General features: G+C 38.1%; 1 long non-coding RNA gene across 1 annotated transcript; it reads right to left on the reverse strand.

Moving 5' to 3' along the window:
- Window positions 1-292: 292 nt before the first annotated feature.
- Window positions 293-16,656, reverse strand: LOC140526567 (uncharacterized). The gene is made up of 3 exons (XR_011974430.1): window positions 16,513-16,656; window positions 3,543-3,632; window positions 293-1,039 (listed from the first exon to the last, which is right to left on the reverse strand). It is a non-coding gene; the product is annotated as an uncharacterized lncRNA (long non-coding RNA).
- Window positions 16,657-18,338: the final 1,682 nt, after the last annotated feature.

Consider the following 18,338-nt stretch of genomic DNA (forward strand, 5'->3'; position numbering starts at 1 on the left):
AGGCTTAAAATACACTTTGGTACTTAGCACAATGTCTGGAATACAGTATGTGCATAATACACACAATTTGATTTGGATGTCATCCGGATAGAGACAATAATTTAATCTTTAGGTGCTAATGAGATGAATGAAAAAAGAGTATATAGGGACAGAAGAAAAGAGGGATCAAGACAGAGCCTTAGGGGAAGGGAGGTTTTGGTAAATTTTTAACAACAGGATCTCTGAAAAAAAAATACACACACACATATGAACCACATTTTCAAGTTTAATCTGCAGTAACATTTTGCTATCACTTTCTTAAGTCTAGGCAACATGATAAAACTAACAAAACAATAAATCAATCTCTAATTTGTAGTGTTTGCTGATTTGTGAGATATAAGTGATCACACTGACATTTTAACAGTGGGTTCTTAAAAGTCTGATTGAGCTGATTTTAGCATACCCTTTTTTTTTTTTTCCAAAAAAGGCCTATTCAAGGAATGGGTGTTACCTCACCCTAAGTGACTACCTGCATCAATGTTGGCCTAAAGGGGCCAAGGTTTCCCAGTGCATCCTGGGTCATCTCCAGTCATCTTGAGGAATATCAGGTCACTGGATTCAGATGGCTTTGGAGGAGAAGTGAGGCTGATGACCTTGTACAGCCCTCCCTCACTCAAAACAAAGTAAATTGCAAGTGCTGTCATCATTTCTCCGATGGCATGGTCTTCTTTGGCAATGAAGGACAAGCACAACCCCTTTTTGCAGAATACTCACAGTTAGAGTACAGCACAATGGTCATGCTACAGAAAGGGAGACATAGCAGGAGGATCACAAAGGTGGAACCTTGAGAGGGATTTCTAGGGTCACTAAGAGGATAAGGAATGTACCCAGTTGCACACAGTCAGCATGTGCCAGAGGTAAGACTTTAATCCAGGTCTTCATGACCTTGGAATTAGAGTTGTTACAAAACACTGGATCATCATGGTAGGCTGTCAGTGGTGGTAGTGGTGGATAGTGATTTCACCTGGTTGCATCAATTTGGGAGTCATTTCTGTAAAACCTATAATTGAGCGTATTGTAATATATGAGACCATCAAGTCAATAAAAGTATCCAAACAAAAGCTTATGCATGATAAAAGTATCTAGGATTATGAGGTGGTCAATAGTGTCAACTGGTGACCACCAAATCCTGTATATTTTTATCATGTTGCTGAAAGGGCAAAAAAGAAAAGAACTTAGAAAATGTCATCATATTTAGCAATTGAGAGATTTAGTTGGCTTAGGAAGGAAAAAGTTTGGTTCAAAGGGCAGATTGGAAAACATATTGCACAGGGTTTAGAAGTGAATGAGAGGAAGGGAATAGAAATAAAGCAATATATGCCTTTTTCTATGAGTTTGACTGTGAAAGGAATTAGACAGAATGATAACTTGAAGGGATGGTAGGATCAAGTGAAGGATTTTATTTTTTAATGATGAGGAAGATCTAGGTAGGTTTGATGACAAACAAATATAAACATTGAATAGAAAGAGACTTAAAATTACAGAGAAAGAAAAGCTAAACAAGAGGGAAAAGTTGTGGGTTACAACAAAATCAAGATCACCAGTACCATGATTCAGTGTCTTCTGGAAAGAATCATGTTTCTATCAGTACAAGTAGGTGGAAAGAGCGCAAACTGAAGAGATTTGGATAGAAGAAATTGCGTGTGGGGCAAAATGGAATGAAAGGGAATGGGATAGGAGATTGGAGGGAAAAGGTCAAATTCAACAAGATTTGACAATTGAAGGGTCACTGATGATCTTGTAAGGAGTAGTTTAAGTAGAGTTCTCTGGAAGGGATCCAGGTGACAGAGAGTTGAGGAATGAAAGGTTGAATCATCCATGCAGAACATTTTTAAAAAGAAATTTAGTAAAGAAAGGAGAGATGTAAAATAAATCACCTAGTATTTATTAAGTAGCCACTATGTACCAGACAACGTAATAGATGCTGAGAATTCTAGTCCAAAGAATGAAACAGCCCTTGTTCACAATAATTTGGATCCCATCTCTGAACTCTGGGCATTTTTACTGGTTGTCCTCAATGTCAGGAATGTTCTCCCTCTTCCTCTATGCCTTTTGATTTCCTTAGTCTCCTTTAAGTCCCAGCTAAAATCTCACAGAAAGCCTTTTCCAATCCCTCTTAGTTCTAGTCCTTTCCTTGTCTTAATTATTTCCAATTTTTCCTACTTGTAGTTTTTCAGGACTTTATTTTAATTTTTTTTTTTTACAGATTGCCTCTTCCATTGGACTGTGATTTCCTCAAAAGAAGGACCTGAATTTTATTTTTCTTTATATCCCCAGCACTTAGCACAATGCCTGAAACATACTAGGTGCATAATGAATATTTATTGACTGAGTGATGGGATAGATATTTACATATATACATATGTAATATGTGTGAGTCTGTGTGTGTGTGTGTTGTAAGAGAGATAGAGAGAGAGAGAAAGAGAGTTTTTAATGGTGAAAGGGGACTAGAAAGATAGATTGGAATAAGGCTATGTAGGGTTTTACAAGCTATACAGAGGAGTTTATATTTTATTGCTGTGGTGATAGGAAACCATTGGAGTTGACTAAGTATGGCAACAACATGGTCAGATTATAGCCTGAAAGAGTGGCAGGGTTAAGGAAAGAAATACTTAAAGATAGGGAAGATACGATCATGCTAGGAGGCAGCCAGTATATAGAGAGAAATTGAAAACTAGACAGGGAATGATCAAGTCATAGAAAATGAGACAAGATATTGAAAGACCTCAAATTCATATCATAAGAGGATTGATTCAAACAATTAGGGATGTTAGATCAGAAGAGAAAACTCAATGAGTCAGTGTGGACATGCTAACTTTTTCAAGTACGTGGAAATCTGTCACCAAGAAAGAAAGAACTGACTTATCCTGTTTGGTACTAGAGGAAAAAAGTAAGAGAAATCATTGAAAGTTATAAAAAGGGACAGTTAGGTTTCAGTAAAGGAAACATTTACTAACCATTGTATCTTTACGAAGGTGGCATATAATGTCTCAGAAGGAATTAAGTTACCCATCATTGGAGGTTTTCATTCCACTTATCAGAAATTGCATTTACATAATTCTTTCTCAGGTATGGGTTGACTTAGATAACCTCTGGTCCCCTATCAATTTTCTGTGACTCTGTAACTTGGATTTTCCAGTGAGTCAAAAATTTGAAGGACGTTAGAGGAAATGAGATCAAGATCACAAGTAGGAGGTTAAACACTGAGAAGTAGAAAGGTTACTTCATTCTTTGAAATTGATGCAAAAAAATGAGAAGATGGGTGAAAACATAGAGAGGTTTTAATATGTGGAGAAAAGATGAAGAAGCTTATAATGGATGGACCCAGTCTCAGTAATGTATGAGGTGAGGTCAAGTTGCTGTTGAAAGGGAAAGAGTATAAGGATAAAGTGGGAGCTTGAGAAGAGTTCGGAACCACCACTATGGATACATAGATAAGGAGTCAACCAGAGATGACTAAAAGGGTGAAAATGTATCCATGAAGGCTGAATTTGTTAGACTACCTGGATTGTGAATGGGGCCAGACTTCAATTATCCTTCCAATTTCTCCAGCATTATCCATCTTTTCATGAATAGGTGCAGAGTGAGGAGACCTAAGAATGAGGAAGAATAGGGAGAAACCAGTGCAATGACAAAGGATTAAAGGGTGAAAATAGTGCCTTATTCAAACAAACTCTAGGTTAAAGATCAAAAAGTCCTTTTTGTTATCTTCCAGAACTCCAGGTTCATAATCATAGAATTATCATAGATTCCTTATTCTCCCCCCAACCCACACAATTAATAAGTTGCCGAGTCTTGGTGATTCTGCATTCACATGTCTCGTGTCTGACCTCTTCTCTCCTATCACCTTAGCTCAATCTTGCATCGCCCCTTGCATTGATTATAGCAAAAGTTTCTTATTTACTCTCCCTCAGTTAAGTCTCTCTCAACTCCAGTCCATCCTATACAATGAAGCCAAAAAAAAAAATCTTTAAACACAGCTCTGACCATGTGACTCCCAAGCTCAAACAACTTCAGTGATTTAACCTTACCTTTAGGAGAAAATATAAAGAACTTTATTTAGTTTTTAAAGACCTACATAACCAGGTCCCAACTTGTCTTTCTAGCTTCACTGTCTGCCTCACCCAGGATATAATATCTCCTTTAGCTATGCCTTTGATCTGTGTGTTCCCCAAGACTGGAATACACTCCCTCCTTAGTTCAGCCTCAGAATCCCTTCTTCCTTAAAGATACAGCAGAAGAATCAGCTTCTCCAGGAAACTTTTCCTAATTCCCCAGTTGATTTCTGGTTCCTTCTATTTCATACTACCTTAAATTTAATTACTTTGTCTTTATTAATTTTACATTTGTGCTGTATATATTTATGTTTTTATTTATCTCTTTCATCATAATATGCTATTTGTGAGTAAGGATTGTCTCATTTTTGCCCTTATATCCTAAGCATATAGAGTAGTATCTGACACATAAGTGTTTAACATGTTTTGATTAATTGATTGAGGGAACTAAAGTCAGAATAGGGATAATGAACTTGAAGACCAGGAAAGGATGAAGGAACCAAAAGACAAATATTGGATTTAGGGAAAATTAGATACTGGGAATGAAAGGATGGGAGGTAGTGAGCACAGGGGGTAATTTTAGATTCAAAGTTCATTAAGACTAAGAATAGTCAGCATGATTGTGAGGTCTATGTGAGGCGTATGACCAGGACTCTGTGTGGCTAAAGTAGAGTGGAGATGGACTCAGGTCTTAGGGCTTGGAAAAGTCAATGAACTAGAAGATCAGGGTGTTCAAAGGAAAACCAACTTAAATAATAACATACCCAAAAGAAGGACTGAAATGTCAGAGAACGCAGAGAATAATACACACATATATACACATACACCCATACATACATATTTGTGTATAGGAAACAGATATCTTTAGATAGAAGAAGAAGAACAAGAAGAAAGAGAACACAACATCATGATGACGATGATGGAATTGGCAAAATATAGGTTGATGAACTTGACTTTACTAACAAAATTCTAGAATGTAATACTAAGAGATTTGAATAAAGAATTTTATAACATTTTTCAATATTATTTTTGTGAGAAAGATGAAATAACATGGACTTGGTAGATTAATTGAGGAATGGTTGAATTGTCAAATCTAAATGGTAGTCACAAATGGCAATATATCAATTTGGCAGAGTGGAAAACCAAAAGGAACTATGTTTGTCCATATGTGTATGTGTGTGAATGTGGGTATGTGTGTGTATGTGTATATGTGTGTGTGTACATGTGCATGTTTAATTTTGATCAATGACTAGGAAATACTCCATAGATAATGTCCTCATCAAATTCTCTAATGACACAAAGCTAGATGTTTTAGTCAAAGCAATGAGTGACAGACTCAGGATTCAAAAAGATCTTGAGGACCCACTTCAAGGGTGGGTAACTTGTGACCTAGAGACCATGTGTGGCCTTCTAGGTCCTTGGATGTGGACTTTGACTCAGTCCAAATTTTACAGAACAAATCCTTTTATTAAGGGGATTTGTTCTTTTAAGTTTGGCTTCAATCAAAGGGCTGTACTTGAAGAACTAGAGGGCCAATATGGCCTTGTGGCTTCAGATTCCCCACTCCTGGCTCAGTCTATTGTGTTGAATCTATTCCAAAAAAAATTAATCAGAATAAATCAAAGTCTTATGGTTGGTTTAAAAAATATTTTCACTAGTACAAGATGACTAGACACACATTTGTCTGAAAAGTAGCACAAAATTTTAGTAGACTGAAAGCTTAATTTTGGTCAGTGGATCCTTGATCATTTCACTAGAGAATCCTTCCCATTTTTATAGAATTTTAGAGTAAGAAGTGGCCATTTTGTTCAACCCAGACCTTAACAAAAATGCAGCCAAAAAAGCTAACATAATATTGGCCAGAATTAAAGACACGTATCTTCCAGGAAAGAGGTAATCATTCTACTGTAATCTGCACTTGTCAGCTTGCATCTCAAGTACCATTTAGTACTGAATACCACATTTTTTCCAATTTATTTATTTTTAGTTTTCAACATGCAACTCCATGAATTTTAAATTTTCTCCCCCTCTGTCCCCACTACCTCTCCAAGAAGGCATGCAATCTGATATGGGTTCTACAATACATTCCTATTAAACACATTTTCACATTAGTCATGTGGCATAGAAGAATTATAATGAATGAGAGAAACCATGAGAATGAATACCACTTTTAAGAGAGGCCATTGACAAGCTAAGGAGCACCAGAGAAGCACAAATCAGTTTGGTGAGGAGCCTTGAGTTACTCCCACATAAGGATTTCTTGGAGGAACTACAACTATTTAACATATGATACAGAAGATCAAGGGTGGGGTTCAAGGTATGACAGCTGTCTTTAAATATTCAGGAGGTCTGAAAGAGAGACCCAGACTTCTTCTATCTGGTCTTGGAGAATGAGGTTGAAATTGAAAACTCAGATTGAGGCATAATGTAAAAGAAAATTTCGTAAAACTTAGAGCTATCCAAATGTGGAACAGGTTTTCTCAGGAAAGTATGCATTTTTAACTTTGTGGAGGTCACAAATAAAGACTAAATGACCAAGAGGTACCCTGGGTATGTTGTAGAAGGCATTTTTGTTCTTCTAGGTTAAGCTAAATGGCCACTTGGGCCATTTATAACACTGAAATTCTGTAAAAATCGAAGGAAGTATTTCATATTAATCTCTATGGATACATGCTTTGGCAGGACCTCTATTTAATATTTTTGTCAGTAGTTTAAATAAAGAAAAATAAACAAGGCTTGTATATGAAATTTACAGACTATGTAAAGTTGGGAAGGATAACTAAAACAACATGTGACAGAATTAGGTTTCAAAAAGATTTTGACAGGATGGAACATTAGGTTGAATTAAGTAAGATGAAATTTCAGTGTGATAAATTTTTAATCTTAACTGTCAATTCAAAAATCAACTTCATACACACATAATGGAGGAGACATAACTAGACACTTATTTGTCTGGGGAAAAAAGGGGGGGACAATGAGTAAGAGTGAATGATAGCCAGTGTGTGTGTATGTGTGTGTGCAGTATTCATAAAATTTAAATAAAGTGCCCAGTATTTTGATCAAACTTCCAAGGAATATTTATAGGAGAATATGATAAGAGTGGCATATGATGAGAAATGGTGAAATGACCATGGTCCATACTTTAGGAAGGAATACTGTCTTATATTTTCTGACTTCCTTAAAAACTTTATTCAAATCATACCTTCTTTAGGAGATTCCTAAACACTCATAGTACCTTTCTTCAGAAATTTTCTTCCATATATTTTGTATACATCTTAGAGCATTGTATGGGGTTTTCCAGAGGACTAGCAGCATTTTCAGGGCTTCTCATCTATCTTTGGTGTCTACCTGATTCACCCAACTTTTGCCTGTGGTTCTAAGAAGCTGTAGCATACACAGGGGCCACACCTGAGCAGACAGGCTAAACCTGATTGAGGGTAACCAAAAACCTCCAAATTATCAGTGAGTTAGGGGGATGTCTACTCAAGCATGTGAAGACTTTCCATAGTGGAATGGGTGAATAAGAACCATTTGCTCCAATGAACATGAAGGCAACTGAACCAGGTATTGGGGAGCATTTAGAGCTTGGTCAGACACCAAAGTCATCCACTGCATCCTGGGGCATCATCAGATATCATGACTTTTGTCCTGCTACTGGACTTCAATGATTCAGGAAGAGAGAGTGAAGATGGCAACTTTGTGCACCTCTGACTCACTCAGATCCAATTCATGTGCAAGTCATGATGTCACCCCATGATGTCACTGGTCCTCTTTGAAAACAAAAGACAAGCAACAATATATCTTATGTGTATATCATTATTTACATATTGTGATTCCATTTGAATATGACCTTCTTGAGGACAGGGACAATGTTTTTGCCTTTCTTTGTATGTCTTGTATTTATCACGGCACCTAGTACCTAAGGTGAACTTTATAAATGTTTTTTTGACTGGTTGATAACTTTATGATCAAAAATTCATAGAACCAAAGAACAGCAAAATTAAAGTAACTTTCCTGAGAGCACACTTCTATTAAATTTTTTAAAAAGTAGTTCTTAACTGGAGCCTCGGTATTCTGACTTACAGGCCAGTACCATTTCTACTACACCATGATAGGTATCCTGGAAGAACATGTTTGTTGGAGGGTGGAAGGAAAGTATGAGAGGAAAATAAGAATAAGGTACTTACATGAATAACCACAAAGCTAAGCTATGGTAAATATGTATAAGAAACATCAGAAAAGATGTTTAGGTTTGACGGAACGTTGGTTCCATCAGGCAAACAGAGGTTAAGTGATTTGCTAAAAGATGAAAGGTTTAATAAAGGAGACAGTGAATGAGAGAAATTAACCAATCTATTTTTGTTGTAAAAGTGTATTTATTTGTTTTCCTAACTTGGAACAATAGCTGGTTTTGCATATTGTAAAGTTAGGAATGTGTGAGTTGGACTCGGCCTTTCTTTGAATCATTACAAGGGAAACAATTTTGAAATATAGAAAGAGGGGAAGAATCCTGAGAAGTTGGGTAGGCTCTGGTGGCAATTCATTAATGCTCTGTTTGTTTACAATATGCCCATTTTTGAACCTATAAGGATTTCTCCTGGAAAATAATGACATACCTCCTCCTACAGAAACACATGCTTGTATAAAACCACTGACAGCTTCTTGGCTGAGATGCTTCCTAAAGTCCTAGTTGTGGGTGTTATGGGTAGCCTCCAAAGGGCTCTGTTTTCCACTGAAACAGTTCAGCACCCCCAGACTCCAATGACTTTGTGACATTGCTAACTGCTATCAAGGACTTGAAGAATTCTAAGAATGAGTACTTAGAAAAATGCCTTTACTTAAGGTTGACAAATATCTCACAATATCTAGCATACAAAAGAAGGGCCTAATATTTTGTTTCTGAAATGTGAATGTGAAAATAAGTATGTTGAAATATAAACAGTAGCTTGCCATCAATTTTATGGATTTGCATTCCAATCCAATTAAGAAAAATAAACACTACCTATGAGGCCCAGAGCTAGGAACAGAGGATATGATCATTGAAGAAGAGAGACACAGGAGTGTAATGATATCAAGGGTGCAAGTGGAGGGGTTGGCCTTGATATGGAGAAGAGTCACTAAAGAGCACCGGACATGAATTCAGAAGATATTTTTTCTTCACTTCTAGCTCTATTGCTCTCTACTTTGTGATTTTGTACAAATCGCTTAATGTCCTGACCTCAATGAACCTCAGTTTCTCCATCTATTAAACATGGAGTCATACCTGTACTACCTATCTTATAAGGCTCCTGTGAGAATAAAATTAGATATAGAGAGAATATAATAATAATAACAGTCATTCCTACTATTGTTGTTGCTGCTATTACTACTACTACTGCTGCTGCTGCTGCTGCTGCTGCTGCTGCTGCTGCTGCTGCTGCTGCTGCTGCTGCTACTTCCAAACATTCACCTAGTGCCTGCATACAACGTTCCAGTTACTATGCCAAGTATTTTACAAGTATTGTCTCATTTGATCCTCACAGTTCTGTGAGGCAGGTACTGTTATTATAGTTTAGGGAGGCAAACAGAGGTTAAGTGATTTGCTCAAGCTCATAGCTAATGTCTGAGGCAGAATTTGAACTCAAGGTTAAGCAAGCATCTAATTAATATTAACAAAGACACAAATATGCGGAAGGGGGAAAATTGGTGGAAGTTTGCAAATAATTTCCAATATCCCAACTTACTCTTTCCTGACTCCAGACCCAATGCTCCAAACAATGTGCCCCAAGCAGACTAGATAGATGATAGATGGATACATAGAAAGACAGAGAGATTTAGATATATCTACACATACACACATATATGTTTATATATACATATATAGGTGTGTGTGTGTATTAAAGAAAAGCAACAATATGGCATTCTCATGGATAGAAGGCCTTCTCCATTGTCACAAAGTCATAAAGACCTGTGTTCAATTCCCCCCTTTGACACATACCATGTGACTGCAGTTAAATATTTAAATCCTCACTAACCTGTGCAACTCTCCAAAACGATAAAGTACAGAGCTGGTGCCAATCTACACTGGTAGAAATTTCTACAAATTTCTGCAATAAGAAGTTTTTCATTAGAAAATTATTATAGGGGGCGGAGCCAAGATGGCGGAGTAGAAAGATGCACGTACACATAGCTCCGAACCCACAACCCACAGAACAGCTAGAGGGGACCAACTCGCGGTGAATTCTGCACCCAGAGGCCACGGAATATTGGAGCGAGGGAGATTTCTGTTCCAGAGAGACCTGCAAACCTCTCGCGGGGGGTCCTTCGCGCTGTGGACTGGGCGCCAGGACTGGGAGCAGAGGGCAGCCCTGCAGCAGCCGCGGCACTGAGAGGAAAAGATCCGAGCAGGCTTTGGGGACGGGATCTCCACCCACAGAAGGACCTGCAAACCTCTCACAAAAGGTCCGTTGCGCTGCAGACGCAGAACCCAGCCCAGCCCAGACCTGCTGTGGTCACAGCACCAAGAGAAACAGACCTGAGCAGGCTTCAGGGACGGGATCTCCAGCGGCAGCACAAGCCCCTCCACCCACAGGTGACGGGGGTTGGTGAGAGAGTCTCTTTGGCGGGTCGAGAGGGGAGTGGAGTGCCCCCATGGCTCGGGCCCCCCGGGATATAGAAGCTGAGAGGCGGTTGCAGACAGGGGCTCCCCAAGCGGGCGGGAGCCTGGATCCATTGTGAAAGGTCTGTACATAAACCCCCTGAGGGAACTGAGCCTGAGAGGCGGCCCTTCCCCGACCTGGCCATCTGAACTTAATTCTCACACTGAATAGCAGCCCTGCCCCCGCCAAAAGCCCTAAGGCGGGAAGCAGCATTTGAATCCCAGTCCCCAAACGCTGGCTGGGAGGACCAGGAGGCGAGGTGGGTGTGAGGAGAATATTCAGAGGTCAAGTCACTGGCTGGGGAGAATGCCCAGAAAAGGGAAAAGAAATAAAACTACTGATGGCTACTTTCTGGGAGAACAGACATTTCCTCCCTTCCTTTCTGATAAGGAAGGACAATGCTTACCATCAGACAAAGACACAGAAATCAAGGATTCTGTGTCCCAGCCCACCCAATGGGCTCAGGCCATGGAAGAGCTCAAAAAGAATTTTGAAAATCAAGTTAGAGAGGTGGAGGAAAAACTGGGAAGAGAAATGAGAGGGATGAAAGAGAAGCATGAAAAGCAGATCAGCTCCCTGCTAAAGGAGAACCAAAAAAATGCTGAAGAAATTAACACCTTGAAAACTAGCCTAACTCAATTGGCAAAAGAGGTTCAAAAAGCCAATGAGGAGAAGAATGCTTTCAAAAGCAGAATTAGCCAAATGGAAAAGGAGATTCAAAAGCTCACTGAAGAAAATAGTTCTTTCAAAACTAGAATGGCACAGATGGACGCTAAGGACTTTATGAGAAAGACAGATATCACAGAACATAGCGAGAAGATTGGAAAAATGGAAGATAATGTGAAATATCTTATTGGAAAAACAACTGACCTGGAAAATAGAATCAGGAGAGACAATGTAAAAATTATGGGACTACCTGAAAACCATGATCAAAAGAAGAGCCTAGACATCATCTTCCATGAAATTATCAAGGAAAACTGCCCTGAGATTCTAGAACCAGAGGGCAAAATAAATATTCAAGGAATCCACAGAACACCACATGAAAGAGATCCAAAAAGAGAAACTCCTAGGAACATTGTGGCCAATTCCAGAATTTCCAGGTGAAAGAGAAAATATTGCAAGCAGCTAGAAAGAAACAATTCAAGTATTATGGAAATACAATCAGGATAACACAAGATCTAGCACCCTCTACATTAAGGGATCGAAGGGCATGGAATAGGATATTCCAGAAGTCAAAGGAATTAGGACTAAAACCAAGAATCACCTACCCAGCAAAACTGAGTATAATACTTCAGGAGAAAAAATGGTCTTTCAATGAAATGGAGGATTTTCAGGTTTTCTTGATGAAAAGACCAGAGCTGAAAAGAAAATTTGACTTTCAAACACAAGAATGAAGAGAACCATGAAAAGGTGAACAGCAAAGAGAAGTCATAAGGGACTTACTAAAGTTGAACTGTTTACATTCCTACATGGAAAGACAATATTTGTAACTCTTGAAACGTTTCAGTATCTGGGTACTGGGTGGGAGTACACACACACACATGCACACACGCACACATACATAGAGACAGAGTGCACAGAGTGAATTGAAGAGGATGGGATCATATCTTAAAAAAAAATGAAATCAAGCAGTGAGAGAGAAATATTGGGAGGAGAAAGGGAGAAATTGAATGGGGCAAATTATCTCTCATAAAAGAGGCAAGCAAAGACTTATTAGTGGAGGGATAAAGAGGGGAGGCGAGAGAAAATCATGAGGTCAACTCTCATCACATTCCACTAAAGGAAAGAACAAAATGCACACTCATTTTGATAGGAAAATCTATCTCACAATACAGAAGAGTGGGGGACAAGGGCACAAGCAGGGTGGGGGGGAGGATAGAGGGGAGGGCATGGGGAGGAGAATGCAATCCGAGGTCGACACTCATGGGGAGGGAAAGGATCATAAGAGAATAGAAGTAATGGGGGACAGGATAGGATGGAAGGAAATATAGTTAGTCCAATACAACACAACTAGTATGGAAATCATTTGCAAAACTACACAGATTTGGCCTATAATGAATTGCTTGTCCTTCAAAGGGAAGGGGTGGAGAGGGAGGGAGCTAAAGAAGTTGGAACTCAAAGTGTTAGGATCAACTGTAATGTTCTTACCACTAAGAAATAAGAAATACAGGTTAAGGGGTAAAGAAAGCTATCTGGCCCTACAGGACAAAAGAGAAGACGGAGACAAGGGCAGAGAGGGAGGATAGAAGAGAGAGCAGATTGGTCACAGGGGCAATTAGAATGCTTGGGTTTGGGGCGGGGAGGGGATAAAAGGGGAGAAAACTTGTAACCCAAAATGTTGTGAAAATAAATGTTAAAAGTTAAGTAAAAAAAAAAAAAGAAAATTATTATACTAATGAAGTCAGAGCTCTAGACCTGTCCATAAGTCATAAGTTACTTTGTAAAACTTTAAGTGTCATATTGATGTGAGCTTCTGTTATTATCAACAACAGATCTGGATCTCAAACAAACATATAGATTTAATGTTTTTACATATTTAGAATGTTTGTTTCAGAAACTTCTGAAAAAGGTATGTTATAGAATGGATAATGGGTTAGCTGTAGATTGTTAAAACTAAAAAGAATCTTGGAGGTTATCTAATTAGTATGATAGAGTAGAAAAAAAGCTGGATATGAAGTAAAAAAATGCTGGGTTAGACTCTTGTATCTGCTGTTTATTATATCTGTAACTTTGGGTAAATTTTTTCATCTTTTCAGACTTTATTTATCTCATATTAAAATTAAGGATGACAATATTCACAGTTAATATGTTAAAAACTCACCTAGTTGTCATACGGGTGAAATGAGATAATATATACAAAGTGTTTTGTAACTCACTATCAATATAATTACAGTTGTGTTATGGAATTATTATTATACCGGGGAAATTGAAACCCAGAGGGATTAATTGACCTTCCCAAGATCACATAGTTTATTGATAACAGATCTGAGGATAGAACCCAAGCCTAGCCTTTATGAGCTTCCTTTCTCATATATAAAATGAGAGGGTTAGATTCAATAATTCCCAGTGTCCTACCCAGTTCTCAGTTCTAGTCTATATTTTACATTCTTTAGTCCCATTCCAGGTCTCTGTCCATTCCATCATGTTCCTTTTCATGTATAGTTTCCTCAGTGTTCCTGAGATCTATAAAATAAGGTGTAGCATTTGCTATTATTTTTAATTATTTTTAAGGATGTCCCTTGATTTGTTTTGAGTGTGTATATGTACACTAGCTCAGAACTGAGCACATGGAAATAGAAACTAGAAGTAAATGTGGATAAGCAAATTTGATGGATTGCCCATTCTGAGAAAGAAAATTGTTTACTACTTTGTAGATTTAATGGTGTTTTAAAATCTGCATTAGCATATGCTGATACATTGGGTGTAATTCTGGGAAACGAGAAGGTGAAATCCTTGAGCACAATGTCAGATGATCAAACCAAGGAAACTCTTGATCAGAATTTCTGGCAGGCTCAAAGGGTTAGACAAAGAGCAGAAATATGAACGTAGGACTGAGGCCAAGGATGAGTTAACCTTAAGATCAAAATTCAGTGACATGATGGTAGTATTGCATGGAGTCCAAGACACGAAGACATTACATGTGATAAAGGTTAGGCAAACATCTGAGTAACATTAACCAAATTGAGTCTATGATAGAAGCAGGAGAAAAGTGGGAAATTCATGGAAGCTTCCAAAGGTTGACAGATATTCACAAAGAATGAAACCTCCCCAAAAGTATTCATGACTCAATAAGGAAAATAACTGATTTAGAGCTGAGGAATTCTCTTGTAGGTGAAGATAAAGTCTGAGGCACCAATTAGAGACTCTGTGATTGAGGATTTCAAATCCAGCCTCATACATTTACTAGTCTGTGACCCTGGATGTCACTTAACTGCTGCCTTCCTCAGTTTTTTCAGTTGTAAAATGGGGATAATGACACCTACCTTCCAGGGTTGTTATGAGGATCGAATGAGATAATATTTTTCAAGCACTTTTACAGTGCCTGATACATTGTAAGTACTCAAGAAGTGCTTATTTTGTTGTTGGTATTTTTTTCCTTTTCCTTTTTTTAGGAGACTAGAAAACATGAAAGGAACACATTTACTATTAAAGGTTTGATTCAAGTTACCATCATGGTATAATAAAAAGAGCTCTGAATTTAGAGTTAGAAGAGCTAGCTCTATGACATATTTATGGCAAGCCACTTAACCTTTCTAGGATTCAACTTCTTTAACTGTAAATAAAATGAGAAGGTTGAATGGTATGATATCTAAGATCTCTTCCAGTTCTAAATTCCAATAACCTAGGAACCGAAGGTAGAGACTTAGTCTCTGGGAGATATGGTTAGGAATTAGTGTCCAAGGAACTGGTATATTAAGATCAGAAAAGATCAGTGATAAGAATGACTTGCTACAGATGCAGCAAGTAACTGCCATAAGAGTTCTTAAATCTTCCTGTCTAGAACAAGACTAGTTCATATTTGTAATAGGGTCAAATATGCATGAAGCAGTTCAGAAACACGTAGGAAATTACATTCAAGAAACACACAGGAAATTACACAGAAACCCTGAGCAGGACACAGGATCTTGGACTTGGAAGGAACCATAGAAATCATCTATGACAACTGCCTCAATTTATAGATGAACAAACTGAGGCCCAGAGAGAAGAAGTGATATGCTATTGTTATGTGACTAAGGACAAAGTCCAAACTATACCAAAAATACCCTGAATACAAGGATCTTTCCACTGATACCATAGACTAAAGAATGGAAAGTATATTAGAATTTGAACCCTGTCTTGGCTCTCTTTGCCAAAAGATGTAAGGAGTTTCATATTACTGCATGACACCCTAGAGATTATCTTATTTAATACATAAAGAAGCTGAGGCCCAGTAAGGTAAAGCATATTGTTCATGATCACACTCAGTGAGGAGCAAAGTGGGACTATATTTGATGTCCTCTGACTCCAGATCTATTGCTCTTTTTTCTATGCTACAAATGTTCCCCAATGTTGTCTTTTGGTGATATCACCTAGGATATGACCAACTCAAGTATGATCCGTTCTATTCAGGAAGAAAAAAATGTGCAGCCTAAACTCCTTGAGAGTAGGGACTTTTTAATGTGCTTTTGGATCCATGCAGCCCTTTAAATCATTAGACCACACAACTTTTTAAATCAAATGGTCTGGGATCCTATTCAACACCACAGATAGCACATACTTCACTATTTCACAGAATTTCCACTTCTCAGAACTGGGACAGCAGAAATCTTCTAAATATGATTTAAATGTATACAGAAAATCACCTCTATGATATCCCTGAGAAGTGATTATCCAACAACTAAAGAAAAACCACCAATGATGGGTAACTCACTACTTCCAACTGCACTTTTGGACTTCTCCAATTGTTATTGTTACTATTTTTTTAATAAATGGAAATCAGCCTCTCTTCAATTATCATGCATCAACTGCATTATTTCCTCCTTGGAAAAAGCATAACATAGCTAAAATCCTTTCCCTATAAGTTCCCTTCAAATAATTGGAAACCATAAGAATTCAACCCCATCCCACCCTCATCTTTTCTTCTTCAGGCTAATCAACCTTCCTATTGGAAATGAACTTTAGTTTGCAGCCTTCTCCCCATCCCAACTACAAGCTTCTGCCTGTGCTGCAGTTCACCAATGTCTTTCCTAAATTCAGTGCCCAGAACTGAAGACATCCCTTGAGATACAGCTTGAATGTACCTGTTATTGTAGGACATTTAGTCCACTTCACCTCCTGATAGTCCTCCTCTGGCCATACTCCAGTTTCCCAACTGTTCAGTACATCTCTAAAATATGGTTTCAAGATCCAAATAAAATACTGCAGATTTGATCTGACCAGGGAAAAGTACAGTGGGACTATGGCCCTTCTCATTCTGAACGCTGACTCTCTTAATACAGCCTGAGATCATTGCTTTATACTTCAACCTCTTGTCCTGCTTGGGTCACTTTCCACATCCTCCCATGTGAGACGTACATGCAATTCTCTGATCAAAGATGAGTAGACTCAATAGGACCTGGCCTGAGGGTAACATAGCCAGGAAGATGAGATAGAGAATAATAGCAGGGCTCTGCTATAGTTTAATTTCCCTGCTATTTCCTCTTCAGAGTCAAGCATTAAGGACTGCTGCAGGGACAGTAAAACAGCTCGCTTTGCCCATTCTCTATCTCTCTTTAATGTAAGCAGAGACTTAAATACGATTGAGTTAATCTTTGAAGAAAACAGAAAGTACTGTAACAATAAAGGCCGTAACATGGTTACAAATGAGAGCTACTGCTCCCCTCTGCATTCTAAATTCTAGGGATAATTCTGCAGAGCTTCATTACCAGAGTATAATTGTGTTATAGAACTCTAAATCACCCTGGTACACTTAACTGGCAATAACATTAAGATAGCGCAGATATTCATTTTAATTAAAACATAGCCTCAAACTATTTCCTTGTGTTAAGAGGCAAAACTTTCTCTCTTTTTTTTTAAAGCAGAAACTTTCATTTGTTAGTACATCCAGGGCCCAGCAGAGGATCTTAGATTTAAACACAATAAGGAAATTGCACTTTACAAATCCTGATCAGTTAACGCTTCACTGAGGAAGCTGAACAGATGGAAACCAAGTCCCATTCCTTTTCTCTTCTTGAGTTTTGAGGGCCTGTTTGGCAATGGAGAATTCTCTAAGAATCACAGACTCTCCAAGTTGGAAGGGGCATCAGAGGGCAGCTAGTCAAATCCATAACTCAATAGGAATTCATCCAATAATACCTTTTAGAAGTGGTCAGCCAGATACTGTTTGTAGATCTTCGGTGTTTGGGCACTCAGTTCTTGAGCTAGCCTGTTCTACTTTTGACTTGTTCTAATTTTTAGTATATTATTTTTCTTGCATTCATTTAGAATCTACCTGACTGAAATCTCTACACAGTTCTCCTAGTTCTTCCCTCAGAAGGTAAAAGAACATACAGCTTTCATGTGACAATCCTCAAATAATGATTGATTCAGAGTCAGCTCCCTAACAAAATATCATTCTTTCAGGTATTCATTAAACCTGTATGTTATTAGTGTATACAGTGTCCTAGGGAATGTGAAAGATTTAGAGATAAAGTCACGATGTCTTCACTTGTGAGATTTGTAGTAATTTCCACTTGACCAGTTCCATAATTTTGCAAATAAATACCAAAGCTTTACCAAATAAAAGCTATGAAATAATAATTATAATCGTTCACCTGACTCTCACCTTTTTCAAAAATGTTCTTATAGCTAAAGGATAAAGTTCAAAATCCTTAATCTGGGATACAATCTGGTTCAATCTGTTCTCTCCAGACATTCCTCGTACTACACTGATACATAGATCCATGTTCTAACTCTGACTTAATGACTAATTGCCTCCTGTGAAAGCTCTAAATATTTTTACTTCTGCATCTTTGCTCACTACTTTCCCCTACCTGAAATGCCACCCTGCCTTTTAACATATTCAAATCCTGAACAAGGCATAAGGCTCAGCTCCAGATCAATTTCCTATGAATCACTGGAACTTGGA

This window comes from Notamacropus eugenii, chromosome 1, assembly GCF_028372415.1.
Source record: "Notamacropus eugenii isolate mMacEug1 chromosome 1, mMacEug1.pri_v2, whole genome shotgun sequence".
Taxonomy (NCBI): Eukaryota; Metazoa; Chordata; class Mammalia; order Diprotodontia; family Macropodidae; genus Notamacropus; species Notamacropus eugenii.